The following is a 12,757-nucleotide window of genomic DNA, read 5'->3' as shown; positions in this document are numbered from 1 at the left end:
CATTGGTGCACAGATCGGGCAAACATGTACGCACATTTTCCGGACTAAGTCACTTTTTTTTCATAGTTTGGCTAGTCCTGCGACTTATAGTCAGGTGCGACTTATAAGTATGAATTAATTTTGACATATATGAACCAAGAGACAACATTACTGTCTACAGCCACAAGAGTCCGCTATATGCTGCTTCTGTATTTATGTAATTCAATGAATTCAGTGATGTGGATTGACGACCCTTTGAACTTGATGCGCGTTGGCTTGTTCTGTAAATTTAGCCTATTCAGCCTTTCAGGTATGTTTAGTATGCTATTGTGTATTGTGTAAATAACGGTTTGCGTTACGTTAATGTATGGACACTTATTCAGCCTGCTGTTCTGTGTGCTATTGTTTAGTTGAATAAATTGCCTTTCCAGATTAAATGTCTGTTCTTCAGCTTGGATTTTGTGAAACAATTTTCTAAATAAATGTGTATAGTTCACTGCGACTTATAAATGTTTTTTTTTTGTTTGATGCATTTGTGATTGATGCGACTTATACTCCGGAGCGACTTATAGTCCGCAAAATACGGTATATAGATCTCAACAACTTTCACCTGACTTCTTGTTGGGCGGAGCATTATGAAACTATTCTTATTGACCTCTTGGAGTAAAAACACAGATCGAACTTGAGGCCACGTGTGATGTGCCTCGGATATCTCACACACGCCTTTATCTGCTTCTCCTTTCATCTACGTGCGCTAAAGGGTAATGCGTAGCCACCTCTCGCAACGCACGCAGCCTCTCTAACGTCTCGCGAGATTTTCAAACAAGCCCTATAAACTTTTATAAATATTAAAGTAAAATAAGAGTAAAAGTACCCATCCTTAAATTTACTCTAAAAAGTACTAGTTACCCCAAAAATGTACTCAAGTAAATGCAATGAAGTAAATGTAATTCATTACATTTGCTCCGATCAGGATTTTTGCAACCGTTACCAATGTGTTGTCTTCGTGATCGGCCGATAACAATGTCGATACAGATTCTTCAAGCTGATATGCAAGCTCTTTCATGACTGTATTAGATAAAGAAATACCACAAATGTTGCCTTTGTTATATTACTTGCAGTAATTAGGTATGTTATTGTTTTAATAGAGAATAAAAAAAAAATTGCACAACAAAGATTTCGGTAACACTTTACAATAAGGTTCATTAGTTAACATTAGGCAAGGCAAGCTTATTTGTATAGCACATTTCATAAACAGAGGTCATTCAATGTGCTTTACATAGAAATGAGAAAATAATGTACAGTGCACAGGATAAATGAGTACACCCCCTTTAAAAATTAAGATTTTTCTCCATTTGTTAGTAAACATAAGACCAATTTGCTTTCTTTTTTACGAAAATTATTTTTACTAACAAAAGAGTGAATGTCACTGACCATCTTTAGGACACAAAAAATAACTAATTTAAATCAAATGGGGTGATGCAAAAATGAGTACACCCTGATGATATGTTAGCAAAAAAATTAAATAAAGTGTATTTAACAGGAATTCACTAGGAAATTATGAATATAATGAATCATCACACAGGTGGCCACAAGAGTGTTCTGTGATGAGAGATGTTGAAAAAAATCATCATGCAAGTTCAGCACAGTTGGCGAAATCATTAGAAAGTCAATCTGGGGTGTTTCCTGTGACATTATACGACGGAGGTAAAGTGCAAAGGAGAGGCATGCATGGCTGTCATACACAGAGGAAGCCACTGGTAAAGACAAAGCACAAAAAGTATTTTGCTAGAGCTCATATTGAGAAGGTAAAGACTATTAGGTCTCTAGCTCTCTATACTTTGGAGTAATGAGACAAAGATTAATCTTTGTGGCTCTGAGGTGTTCCAAACTGTATGGTGTGGCAAAGGTGAGGAGTACAATAAAAATTGCATGGTACCAAAAGTAAAGCATGGTGGTGACAGTGCTCTTCTGTGGGCTTGCATGAGTGATGCAGGTGTCGGAGAGTAGAATTTTATAGACAGCACCATGAATACACAGATGAACTGTGAAATACTTAAAGAGAAGATGCTACCATCACTCTGTGCCGTTGGTCACCGGGCAATCTTTTAACATGATTGTGACCCAAAACACACATCTAAGATCACTACTTTATTTCAGAAGCAGCACAGGGTAAAAGTGATTCAGACCTCAAGCCCAGGTTGAGATATGGGGTGTTCTAAAAGACAAACAGAACGTCATTTTCCATCCAGGATCTTAAAGAGGTCATTGTTCAAGAATGGAGAATAAAAGATGTAACTGTATGTTGTCAACTTCTTTATTCAATGTCTAGAAGAATTAGTGCTGTTTTAAAAAAAAAAAAAAAAGAATGGAGGCCATACAAAATATTAGATTGCTTTTTTAAAGAATTTTTGTAGGGTGTACTCATTTTTGCCTAACCTCATTTGATTTAAATGTGTTGTTTTTCGTATCCTTAAGGTGGTAAGTGACTTTCACTCTTATTTTAAGAAACATAAATGTTTCATAAAACTGGTGTATAAAAATACAGCAAATTGGTCTCATATTTACTAACAAATGTAGAAAAATCTTAATATTCAAAGGGGGTGTACTCATTTATGCTGTGCACTGTATAAGAGAAAAAAAGTTAATGTATTAATGAACAGTCATGAGCAATACATTTGTTACAGTATTTATGGTAAATGGTAAATGGACTGCATTTATATAGTGCTTTCGTACACCAATGACCATCCAAAGCGCTTTACATTTTGCCTCACATTTACCTATTCATTCACACATTCATACACCGACGGCGGTGTCAGCCATGCAAGGCACCATTCAGCTCATCGGGAGCAGCTGGGGTTAGGTGTCTTGCTCAAGGACACCTCGACACTTGGTCAGATGGAGCCCGGGATCGAACCACCATCCTTCCGATTTGTAGACAAGCTGCATAAACCACTGCCGCTACAGATTTATTAATCTTTTATACAAAGGTTTCCACAACTGGTACCTAAATATACTTTTAAATAAAATTTTTGCACATTTCAGTTCATATTTATGGTGTCTCAAAATAGCACAGAGAAGTAGGGCTGTCAACTTTAGTTGTTTAGTCGACTATTCGGTCGATGTTGTCTTTGTCGACTGACATTCTCATTGGTCGACCAGTTGCATAATTTTTTTTCACCAATAAAGAAATTTTCATTGATTTACTCCTTGATATTTATTCCTTTATAAGCAGTTATATATTGCTGTATTCTAAATATAATTAGCTTTAAATGCTTTAATTTAGGCTATTACAGCGCAACAGTTTGTAACAGTTTAGCGCACCACATAAAAAACTCGGAACGCACCTGTGGCTGTCTGAACTAATGCTTCACGCTCAGTAAGGATGTTTCATTCAGTTAGAACACTACTAGTTTTGGCTTTAGTCAGCAAAACGTCAAAGAAATCAAAATCTTTTGTCTGGCTGCATTTTATAAAAAAAGACGACATGACTGTGGAGTGCAAGCTATGTGGGCTTAAGCTAACTTAACCATAGCTCAACGACTAATATGACCTATCACCTAAAAGCGGTAAGCGAGATATGCGATATACATGTGTCAGACAGCTTGCTATGTCTAGTGTCTAAAAGTTTATATATTTTATTGGTTATGTAGTAGGCGTATCCCCAGGTCATTCCACAGGTGTCAGGAAGCACCCAGATGCAACTGGAGTTGGCCCATCCTCTGTCGACAAAGAGAAAGGAGGACATCACTAAGGGGATTGTGCATTACATAACCCAAGATATGAGGCCAGTCAACACAGTGGAAGGAGAGGGCTTTAGGAACATGTTTAAAATCGTCGAGCCAAGATATACTGTGCCAGCAAGGGAGACTGTCATGCGTGCGCTACGTTCGCGGTTTTGATGGACTTAAAGTAAATGTAAACCAGTTACTCCAATCCTCCAAGGCTGTAAGCCTCACAACTGAATTGTGGTCTTCGCTAAGAACGGAGGCATACATGACAGTTACGGCCCATTTTTTCAGCGCGGACTGGAAAATGAATAGCATTGTGTTAGAAACAAAGCAGATGGATGAAGCGCACACGGGACAAAATGTTGCTGCACGACTCACTCAAGTCGCGGACGCTTGCCACATTCCACCAGAGAAGCGGGTGTCAGTGGTAACGGACAAAGCTGCCAACATGATACTCTCGGTGGAATAACTGAAGAGAACCGGTCAGTGGCCAGACGTGGAGTTGATTAGGTGTGCAGGCCACACCTTGCAGATGGGCGTAAATGCTAGGGTTGCCGCGGTGACAGAATTTTCCCACCGGTTAATCAGCGCGTCACAAACCCGGTGATCCCGGTTTCACCGGGTGGGAGGGGCTTATAAATGCGCATGCAGACGTGCACATTTTACTTTCACTTTTGAATTATGCAACTGTTTAAATGCAGTGCTTGCGTACGCTGCTTTAAATCGCGTATGAATTTGCGTGCAATGCGAGTGCAACAGCTGGTTTAATTAAGTGCTTGAGTCAATGTGCGCAGGTAATTCTCACCGAACCCGCCAGTACCAAGCAGAGCAACCGGCTACTTCTCCATAAAGCGCTGCTTGAATGATGGGTTTATCATTTTTCTTGATGAAAAACACAACAACAAAACGATCTCGCTTATATTAAACATCATATATGTATATTATAACAAAAACGAGTAAGCACGCGGCTTCTGCTATCGTCTGGTCGGTCAGCTCGTCTCCCACACTCTGATAAGAATAAATGAAATCTGACACCTGCTGCTCTGTGACGCGCGTTCAGCTCCCTGAATTCAGGCAGCAGACACATTCAATTGTTAGTGTGTATGCTCTCTAACGAAGCTAAATGATTTAATTACACGAAAATATCAAAACGACGGTGAAAGACGGTGTTGCGGTGGGCAAGTGATCTAACCGGTGAGAGGCTGAAGCACCGGTAATCACCGTTTCACAGACTATCGCAACAAGCCTAGTAAATGCTAGCCTGGCTCCGCCCTCCTACGTGCTTCCGCTTAATTTTCATTTTGCTTCAGCAGTACGTCTGGGATTGCTCTTTAGAGTTTCGTTCTCTCCTGCAAAAATCTGCAGGTCCAATCAGCGAACAGAGGGGGGTGGCTAAAAATGATGACGTTGAGGTCGTGCATCAGTTTGAGTTGTAGTTCAGTAATGGCAGCGGAGAAAGACGTGAGAAATGCTATTCGGTCCGTTGTTGCAAAGCTGCCAAATATACAGAAGTTAAAGCCGGAGCAAGAACCAGGTTTGCTAAGTTTTGTTGGTCTGATTATTCGTACTTGTTGTTTCCGTCCAGTTTCGGCGCATGATATACGTCACGACCACACGTTAGCAACTGCGTATGGCAGATCCTGAGTGACTCCAATAGTTTTAAACTTCAACAGAGGACCCTCCTTAACGTAAGTAACGCTTTGCAATGGAGCGTGGCCAGACTCTCTGTACAAATTAAATGAATGTAATAGAGTCTGGTTGGACCAGGCTAAGTAAATGCTACCTTAAAAGAAGACCCGGTGTCTGGAGAAAATAATGTACAGTGGCCCGGTTGTTGGAGAAGACTAGAACATCCCTTTCTGCGGCCTTCCCAATGCTTGAGAATCTAAAAAATGTCATATTGCCGTCACAGATCATGATAGTTTAACAAAGAAGATGAAACTTAAGCTTGTGCAGGAAATAGATAGTCGAAGGAAACCGAGTTGTGATGACAAGCAGCCTCAGGGTTTCCCGCAGCATATTTCAGTTAAGGCGGCCTGCCTAAGCTTGGAAACCCTACCGCCTTAACTAGATGGTCCAAAAATTAAATGAATCGCTGCACAAAAGGCCGTCAAGTGCATTTTGGAGAATAGCGCGTACGCGCATCAAACCGCGAGCAGGGACGCGCGTCACACGACCGAAATGAGAAAGACGTGGTCCGGACCGTCACTGTCTGGAGGATAACTAGCCAGTTGATAAAACATCTCATAGAATAGCGCACCACACGGCCGAAATGAGATAAGACGTGCTCCGTCATGTTTGGAGTAGTGATGCACCGATGTGAAAATTTTGGCCAATACCAATAACCGATATGACTCTTGTCTGTTATGGCCGATGCCGATATTTGCCGATGCCGATTAGAAAACACATTTTTTATGATAATCAAATAAAGAGCTATTTTCCAAAACACTTTTTTTATACTTTTGTAATTTATTTCCAGAAATGACTGATTGGGCACCTTTACCCATGTGAAAAATGTCATCAATTAGCTGATTTCCCATATTCTTTGTAAGCTTCGGGATGCTTATTTTTTAAGTGGGTGATTAAATTGGTTGTATTGAACAATTTTGCCCGAACTCCCCCTCGCATCACCCGGCCCTCACTCTCATTGCATACAGCAGCAGGGGTGTCCAGACTTTTTTGTGTGGTGATCTACTTTTAAAATGATAAAGCCGACAGGATCTACATGCTAAAAAACACTTTAAATGCGTGGACTATCCTGCATATATCTCTACATTGGATTTAGGGCTGTCACCATTACTCTATTTTTTGAGGAGTTTCCTGGAGTACATGTCGAGTACTGTTTAAAATAGCGGAGATACGGTTTAGTGAAACAAACTAGAAGTAAAATGACAATAGTATTAGAAGCATATAAATCAGCACAACTCTGCCCCTCTCTCTCTCTCCATCGCTCGCTCGCGCGCGCAAACACAGACACACCGACACAAACACACACTGGGTGCGCGCATCAGTGCCTGCAAGAATGCGATGCGATTGCATCCTGGTAAATTTTGGAAGTTTACACGACTGAGCTGCAGCGGGCAGGCATAAGATTTATAAAAACACATTTGAGAAGAAAGGCACAGCAATGCAAAAAGACTTACGTGTTTCACAATTACTCTTGGAGGCATGGAGCAGCATGAGGATACAGAGTTAACTTATGTGCGATCTACCGGCATTGCCTTTGCGATCGCGATCGACGTATTGGACACCCCTGTCATACAGCATAGCGAGGATCCTTTTCAGACACTTTGAAGAACGACCAGGCAAACGACAGAACCTGCTTCTGCACACGTGTCACGTATGCGCTCGTGCAAAAACAAACATCATCGCCCCCACACTCACATCTCCTACACACACGTCAAATACACAGGAATGATTATCGGCCTGTTCACATCGGCCCTATTTTGACATCGGAACGATGCCGATGTGTAAAAAAATGACCATATCGGCCGATGTTATATCGGCGGCCGATATATCGTGCACCACTAGTTTGGAGGATAGCCAGTTGATAAAACACGTGTCCGTGAGAACTGTAACTGGACTTATGTTTTGGGTTTATTTAAGCCTGTTATTGCATACAAGTCTACAGTTCTTGCAATTTTAAATTAAGTTAGCTGGTATTTTGTTGTTTGAGCAACCTGCTAGGATTTCACGTGCCTGTTGATTTGGTATAATTGTTGACCGCTCTTGCTCACTTTATTTATGTGCATTATTTACATGCTACAGTAGTTACACTCCTTTAAGATAATGTAATTAATAGTGGGAAATAATCACAATTTTTGCGCTATCATCGTTCGCCAGACGTTCTACAACATCTGCTTCAGTTTGTGTTTATTAACCCTTTAGTTTCACTTCATCACCCAGCTATTCTTGTTAGAGGTAAAAACATTTACTTCATTAATAATCTAGTATGTGTTCATTTTTTGTCATAGTTTCTTCAAAATGAAGTTTTATTTGAGTGTTTCAAAAAGGAATATTTTATTTATTTATTTTATTAAAATATTTTAATTTTCATCATGACGCATACGCCCCGCCCATTTGATTGCCACGCCCTCGGCACCGCCCTCCCACCCAACCCTACCACCTTTACTAACACATTTTCTGCGGAAAACCCTGAGCCAGTACATATTAAATGCAGTACTGGACCCACGCTTCAAACAGCTACCTTTTCTTAATGATGAGAAACAGAATGAGGCCAATTCTGAAGTTGTAAAACTTGCACAAAGGCTAAGCCTCTCAGGAGACAGCACAGAGCAGACCGGGGATGATGAGAACAGTTGGTAAAAAAACAGAAATGGTAAAAGAGAGAAGATAGCAATGCTTCTTTGTGGAAATGATGCAGAGGATGACCCCGATGAGACAAGCGTGCAATGATCATCTTGCGACGAAATTAAAGATTATCTTCAGGACAGAAGTAAAGTGGACACTGCTGGGCCACTTGTGTGGTGGAAAAATAATGAGGATAATGAGGAGAGTTATCCAAGAGTTGCTCGGGCAGCCAAACGCCTGCTCTGCATCCCTGCAACATCCACTCCTGCAGGGCGCATATGTCCAAAGCAGGATTTATTGTTAACAAGTCGAGGAACTGTGTTTTACCCAAGAATGTGTACATGTTAGTGTTTTTGGCTAGCCTTACTACATCAGACTTTGTACTTCCGCAAAATTTCATTATGCTTCTGTACTCAGTCTGAGATACCTCCAATTCTAACCGTTTTCCCCCGGCTTCAAGACCAACGGCCCAATCAACAAACAGAGGGCGGGCTGAGAGCCGTGACGTAGACGCTAAGCGCCGAATGTCTGGTTGTAGTTTGTAGTGGACATGGAGGCACAGAAAGCTATTTGTTGTGGAGAACCGGCACTTGCAAACTTAAGCCCGAACAAGAAGAGTGTTTGTTAAACATTTTGAATGGAGATTATGTTGTTGCCCTACTCCCGACAGGTTTTGGGAAAAGTTTAATTTATCAACTATTACTGATCGTCAGCGAGAAACTGTGTGCAGCACAGCTTGACGTGCACAACGATCGAGAAATCATGGAAGGGATTTTCATTGTTCACAGTTAATGGTGGAGGATGCGTGGGGAAACATTCTTTGGTTACGTTCCTGATTAACAAGAAAATAAGGTAGGTATTTTTATTTGTACACTTGACACGTTTGAAAATAGCCTAAATAATGTAACAAAATTAAAATAAACCTTTGGGCCTTCTTACTACACAGCCTATTATTATTAGGATTGTTTTTAGGCTATTTATTTTGTGTGTGTGTGTGTGTGTGTGTGTGTGTGTGTGTGTGTCTTCGATAGTCATATCGCCAATGCGCACAGCATTCTACCATCTTAGAAATATCTAAAAAATACACCATATGCTGTCTGCATCAGATGCAGAGAAGCTTACCCACACTTTTATGACCTCTAGAATAGACTATTGTAACTCGTTACTCGGGGGATGCCATGCAAATCAGGTAAACAAGCTACAGCTAGTTCAAAACGCTTCTGCAAGAGTGCTTACTCGATCTTAAGAAGTATGACCACATAAGCCCAATTCTGCCATCTTTACACTGGCTACCAGCTAAATATTGCATACAATTTAAAATATCACTGATCACCTACAAAGCGTTAAATGGCCCATCACCCTCATATCTTAGAGAATTACTATCAGAATACAATCCATCACGCACACTGCAGTCGCAAAATTCTGGTCTCTTAATTATCCCTAGACTATCAAGTGTCTAAAGGTGGAAGATCCTTTTCCTACTTAGCCCCTAGGCTCCGGAATGATTTACCAACCAATGTCCGAGAATCAGACACAGTTGATAACTTTAAATCTAGACTTAAGACTTTTCTCTTCAACGAAGCATTCACATAATTTGTCTAGTAAAGGTACTTATCTCGCAATAGTTATTTTTATGGAACAAAGCACTCACATACCTCATCTGGGTAATCAGAGGCAGTCTTAACATAGAGGCATAGGGGGCCCCCAACCAACCTAATAAATAAATAAATAAAAACAGAATGGAGCAGCATGAACAGTTAAAAATTAATTGCGGTAAATAGTTTGCCACTGAATCTGCATTAATGAAGACAGTGGGGCCTCTGGCCTTAATCAAACGGGTTGGCACATATGGTTGGGTTGCGAATTGTGGTCTTGTGAATAGTTTGCCATACTGAACCGTTTGCAACTGAACCTGGATTAACGACGACAGTGGGGCTTCTGGCCTTAGTCAAACGGGTTGGCATGTTTCATTTTCTTTTAAAGATCGGATGGTGACCCATAGTTATCATAGATACCTTCGCCTTGGGCCCCCAATTTGCTAAATCCTCAACTGTGGGTAACAAACTTATGCCCCAATAGTTAGCCTGTCTGGAACCAAGCTTATTTAAACCATATCTCTGTGTGACACTTGCATTACATGTGAATGGACCCTACGCTAATAGGATTTTGTTTCTCTCTCCTGGTCTCGTCCTCGACCCCAAGGACAATGAGACAAACAGACCCAGTTCCGGTAAATGTGAAGGTCAGCACACCTCTGATCTACTGGCCGTCCTTCAACGTGATACCCAGCTGATGCCTGACCAACGACCACCGGCAGAATCGGCTTAATCTCCTTATCCGTTTACATATGTGACCCGTCACGGAAACCAGTGAAACAAGTCGGCAGCACAAGTTTCGAGAAAATGAGAAACAAAGTTTTTTTTTCAAAATTGTGATCTTCGTTTTATTGCAGAATCTGTTAGTTGAGATCACTAAGAAGCCTCTCCATGCTTGAGATAGCAGTTTTTGTATATTTAAAAGCGTACATTTTGCGGTTGCAATCGGCTTGTTTTTCCGGAGATTCTAGCGTGCAGCGGGGGGGGCGTCATTGTCTGTGTGTATATTTACATACTGGATAAGCTTGTGTTTTCGCCTCCGCCCCCAAAGGAAACAGCGTGACTACTAAATAAGGATAGTTCGCCCAAAAATGAAAATAATGTAATTAATGACTTACCCTTATGTCGTTCTAAACTCAGAAGACCTCTGTTCATCTTCGGAACACAGTTTAAGATGTTTTAAAGTTAGATTTAGCCAGAGAGCTTTCTTTCCCCTTCATTGAAAATCTATGTACGGTTTCCATGTCCAGAAAGGTAATAAAAACATCATCAAAGTAGTCTATGTGACATCAGTGGGTCAGTAAGAATGTGTTGAAGCATTGAAAATACAGTTTGGTCCAAAAATAGCAAGAATTCCGACTTTATTCAGCATTGTCTTCTCTTCCGGCTCGAGCGTAAAGTCACGTGACTGTAGTGACGCGGCTGCCCTGTTCCTCAGACATGTTTGCAAAGTTTTTTTTTTTCAAACTTATAGCGTTTCAAACTTCTCCCCAGACTGTAAATGAAGCTCGGGCGCACAAAACAAAAGAAAAATAAAAGAAGCTGGGGCGCAGTCTAAACATAAACTAAAGTAGTAATCCTCAGTATTTGTTCAGTTTTATGCGTTTCATGCGAGCTGGGGCAAACTATTCCTTTTGTTTAAAATATAACCCGCTGCATCTTGGCGCCTCACTCTCATGCACGTGCAGAGAGCTGCGCTCTGTCTGAAGGCAGATCACTAGGTAGTAATCCTGTTTATGATATGCATTACAAGGAGTTGTGGCAATACATCCCTCATGTTTAAAATACAAATCACGTTCCGCTGGACCGATGTTTTTAAAGGCACCTCTGAGAAGTTTATTTTCCCCTGCTTGACAAGCCGACCGGACGTGACATGGGGGCGTGGCAGCATCGAAGATCCTATTTTTTAATTCAAAGTTCGAGGTTGTGACTTAATTTCAATCGATTTCGATTTAGATGAAATAAAGTGGCGGCCTGACAAATCATATAAAGATATTTTCAATCATTTCATGTTGTTGCTCTGGAATGCGGGTCTTCAATGGTGTGAGGTTTTTTTAAACGGCAATTATTAATTGACTTGTTGAGTTTTTATGGCAACACATCAAGGTTCACACGGTCCGACAGTCAGCAGCAGCATCTTTCTCATTCAACACATTGTAAGTAATTTGAACAAACCATAATAAAAATATTAAAATCGTACATGTATTTAGTATTGTTTTCTTTTTATAAAATATATTATTAAGCTTCTTATGCACTATGGAGACATGAACTTATAAATGATTCGCTTATTTAAAAAAAGATTTGTTTTTCATTTAAAACAACAAAAGTATGTGCAAACACATTAAGAACTATTATAAACATTAACTAATAAGCAGTTTTTGTCATATATATTCTGTACTGTAATCACATTCTGTAATAATTTATAGTAGCAGAATAAATAAACCAGCTAAATCAGCGTATTTTATCTGCATAATATTAGTTTTTTATTGTATTTATTGTTCACTGGCAGTTTCTATACTGGATGGATGCGTTGATACAGATCATGGGTGCATGTCAGCCACGTTCACATTCAGCTCTGACGTGTGGATTATGGTCAAAACAAATGTTTTGTAGAGATTTACTGCGTTTGAACCAGCGATTATGGTAACCCCAAACCACTCAAATTATGCCAGTATTCCTGAATTGTATAATAAACATTAAAAGCCAGTAAAAACGCTACACTTGTGTCCCTCTCAATACGACTACCATTAGCTTTAGTGGCTCACACCAAGCAGCTCAAAGATGGCCGCACCCACATTTACATCAAAAATAAGAAAAATCTAGCTAAGACCAGCATAAGCTGGTGAGCTGGTTTTAGCTGGTCTCCCAGCTTGGTTTTAGCTGGTATTGCTGGTGTAGTAAGCTGGTCTAGCTGTGTTTTGGACACTTTTTAAGCTGGTATAGCTGTGTTTTGGTCACTTTTTAAGCTGGTCTAGCTGTGTTTTGGTCACTTTTTAAGCTGGTCTAGCTGGACTTAGCTGGTCATGCTGGAAGACCAGCTGGCCCACCAGTTTGTACCAGCTTTGCCAGGCTGGAAGAACCAGCTTAAACCAGCTACTGCCACCTTAAACCAGCTAAAACCAGCTACCATCTTATGCTGGA

At 40.5% G+C, this 12,757-nt stretch overlaps 1 protein-coding gene across 1 annotated transcript in view; it reads right to left on the bottom strand.

The window, feature by feature from the left end:
- polr1d (RNA polymerase I and III subunit D) overlaps positions 1 to 12,757 on the bottom strand; it is a 65,088-nt gene that overhangs the window by 51,548 nt on the left and 783 nt on the right. The gene's annotated exons all lie outside the window — the stretch shown is intronic.

The sequence above is a fragment of the Paramisgurnus dabryanus genome, chromosome 16 (assembly GCF_030506205.2).
Source record: "Paramisgurnus dabryanus chromosome 16, PD_genome_1.1, whole genome shotgun sequence".
NCBI lineage: Eukaryota > Metazoa > Chordata > Actinopteri > Cypriniformes > Cobitidae > Paramisgurnus > Paramisgurnus dabryanus.
This window is presented reverse-complemented; position numbering and strand designations above follow the sequence as displayed.